The sequence below is a fragment of the Nanorana parkeri genome, unplaced genomic scaffold, assembly GCF_000935625.1.
Source record: "Nanorana parkeri isolate BGI_ZX_2015 unplaced genomic scaffold, ASM93562v1 scaffold364, whole genome shotgun sequence".
Lineage (NCBI taxonomy): Eukaryota > Metazoa > Chordata > Amphibia > Anura > Dicroglossidae > Nanorana > Nanorana parkeri.
Window position 1 is genome coordinate 345,795 of NW_017306632.1, and position 3,861 is coordinate 349,655.

The window sequence follows — 3,861 nt, forward strand, 5'->3', positions numbered from 1 at the left end:
TTTAACATTGATGTCTATTGGATATGTGTATAAGATATGAGATGACTCTTTAGATGGATCATGTACAGAAACAAAAACTATCTTCCATATGATATTAAAGAGCACCTGCTGCTGCTGCCACTGCTTTACATTTTTTAAATAATTAGAAGTGGCAAAAGCCACTTCTGACCAGGAGGATCCTCCGGGGGGCCCTGTGCATGTCGGCCAAAAAATAAAACGGCCACCAAACCTCCTCCTCTCACAAGCACCCTCCACCACCCAAATAAAACCAGGCTGCGCAAACATGCTGGGGAAGCTGCTGGAGACCACACTGCTAAGCTGGCTGGCTGTGTGGACCAGGCATCCATCAATGGACAGTGAGTGGCCATCTTTCCTGAAAAAGCTTAAAGTAATCTTAATAATTGCCTGACTAAAAATGGATAAGCTATATCCCAAGGCACAAGAAGAATGGTCTAGTTTATTTGGGGGACAAACGTTCACTTCTGGACTGCTATGCTGGGATTTGGGCAGCCGTCTTCTTTAGTCAGTGAACCAGAAAAGCCTCTTAACAATTGACTGACTAATATACTTTATGCTTTCACATACCGTTTGCATCGGAAGAGTAGTGACATCACCAGGTACCACACTAACTGTCACTACAGAGCTGCTGCAGCTCTTCCGAGGCTCTTCCTACAGCAGAGATTACTGCTATAGCTGCTGCTGGCTCATTACTGCTGGCTAATTGCACTAATAAAATTGATCTGCTGCTGAACAGCTGCATGGGGTGTCTGGATCATGTCTCCACTGACTCCCATGAGAAGAAAGTGTAAAAAATAAAAATACATTTATATAATAATATAATAATAAATATATATATATACAGTATATACCCAGATTGCAAAAACCGGATGGCATTTGCATACACTGCACAAGCATCAAATGCCCAAGTAAGTGCTCGCATTGACATTGAAATTTTTAGCATCCGCAAACCTGTAAAAATTTGCCGTTGTGCTAATTTGTGTATTCTTCAACTTGACTTAGTCATATTTTAATCTTATCTTTAATGCCAACAATTTATGCAAAAATTTTTTTCCCCTTGCACGCATTACAATGTAGTGTCAAAAGAAGAAAAAAGTCCTCCTAAAATAAAATGCATACATTCTGCTACGTTATATAAAAGTTGCTCTAATGTGATCTAATTATAATCAACAGACATTGTCAATTGTTTATATTATTTAGGGATGTACTGATACCGATACTAGTATGACTCACCTCCCAACTTCCTGATCGGTCAGGAAACCAGGCTGCCTAGCAACAAGGAAGCCGGACGGCACCCCATGACCCACTGCCCGGCTTCCTAATTGGTCAGGAAGCCAGGCTGCCTCGCAGTGGGAGGGCAGTGAAGCTGGTGTTCTTTCCATAGAACACCGGCTTCTTTCCGTAGAACACTGACATTCAGGAAGCTGATCGGCAGGTCATGACCCGCTGCCCAGCTTCCTGATAATCAGGGCCCACGGATCGTTATCGATGAGTACCGAACAGGCATGTTTGGCGGAAACTACAGGTGGGGGCACAGGGAGACATGAGAGTGTGATTCTGAATGTAACAAACCTAGCATTTCATGTTCAGATATGCCTCCAACAGTTTAAGCAACTGTTACCTGTCCTGCTCTGTCTTTAACACCTACAGAGTCTGTAATTTCACCCCTAGATGTATTTTTCACAAATGCAGAATCTGTAAGTTCATGGCTAGATATGCCTTTGCCTTATGTAAATTCTGAATTTGTTGCTGTACCTTCAGATATGCTTTCTACAGCTGCTAAATAATTTTCTACATGTTCTGATACACCTTCTACATCTACGTCTAAGGCATTTGTGGCATCTGATGCTTTGTGTAGTAGAACTACTAAATTATACTTTATGAAAGCACACCCTTTCCAGCAATCACCAGATGCTACCCATATATTACCTTTCCAAGGACTTAACGTCTACTATTGCCCTGTGCCTGGTTCAAAGAGAAAGGCTTTGTTTTTCTGTAAAAATCCAATAATTATTTTGCCCAACTTGTATGGCTTTCAGTACTATCAGACAAAGTCCATTTATTGCTAGTTGAAAAGTTGATAAAGTGCATGTATATGCACATGTCAGGGAACATGAGCAATGTGCATAACACCAGGCAGCTCCAAATGTATATCTGGCTGTAGAAAATAGGGTAGATATTAAAAGGCTACACAATGTTAACCAGTCAAAGAAGCATGAGGAGAAAGTATTTCAGAACCATGAGATTGTTGAGAGACTTAACTGATTTCATTCAGTACATTGCCAAACTGGGCCTTGCTTACAGAGGGAAGGATGAAGCTACTTATACTTATGTAACCCTGATGTATATAATGGACATTTTCTTGAGCTTGTTTTGCTTCTAAGCAAATATGATAATAATCTCCACAAGCATATAGAGGAGGTTGTGGCTCCGAGTTAGTAAAAAAAAGGCGCATCAATAGTAGAGATGGTCTGGTAACATTGTTAAAAAAATTCAGTTAATCACTTGATCTCCATCATGTGCAACATTGTGAAACAACAAATAAGCCAGGAAGCTTTTACATTTTAGTGTGGAAATGGACAGTATAAAGAATGTTGTAATGAAAGAACAATGCAGCATGATTTTGCTGTATGTCAAAGAGAGAGTGGTACAAAAGAAGCTTACCGTTCTACTCTATTGCTTGCAATACATTGCTGAATCTTCTAAATTTGGCAATACAGCTGATATTGCTAGCTCAGGTTCAGAGCATATGCATGGCGAATGGCGAGAATTCATGATGTTCAGGGATTGATTTTCAAACCTAACCTCACTGGTGGAATCATATGTCACAAATGCAAGCAGTGCCCTTCTTGAGCATTATGTTTACGCTGTAAATGAAAGCCATTTACCTCAGAAAAGGCTTGCAAGGAAAAAAGAATGCCTGGAGAATTGTCACAGGATGAACCCCTTTTTACTCTGCTTCAATTGCAATATCAGGTTTTCTATGTAGTCATTGATCAGGTGACAACTAGCCTAGTAGAAAAATTCTCAAATAATTTTTATCAATGACATGTCGTATTTTGACCCCAAATAGTTTAGTCAGATCAAACATAGAGACATTCCAACAAAAGCTTTGCAAACTGTAGCACAGTTGGCAAAGAAAGAACATTATCCAGTTCTAATAAAACTATGCCCTCATCCAAATCTGGGTGGTGATTTAGTTGACAATAAAGACCGCACTGATGTCAAATGTATAGCACCTGAGAATACAACATCTCTATAATCCAAGACAATAAAGTCCTTTCATATTTTTTTTGCCTTGTGTTTCTTCACAGTGCATATATCCACTCTTTTCATGCAGTGCTTGTGTCCACCAATTGTGATCCTGCACACGTTTGGGCTAGCACTCACCCTTTTTGTTGGAACTCGTATAATGTACAAGGTCATTTAGCTCCTGGATAGTGCAAGGACCCAGGACTGGGACAATTCTTGCAGTTTAGTCTTAAACAATTTACATTTAACACTCTTGTGATGTAATAGGAAAAACAATCATAGTGCTCTCCATATAAAACATTTTATTAAAAATATATAAGTAAACACACCACTTATGAATCAAGTGGACTTGATTCCAAGTATCCACAGTGTTGTACAACAGAGTTGCTGGTGATGAGTGCAGGGTGGATTGTTTGTATAATGCTGTGGATATTTGGTGCAAGGTGTTTGTGCACTTGATTTGTAAGTGGTGCTTTTATTTATACATTTTCAATAAAAAGTAATTCTTACTTTTGCATCCACTCAGGTAAAGGTTTTTTCTCAAAGTTAACAATTGCAAAAAAAATAATAATAATAATAAAAAAAATATAA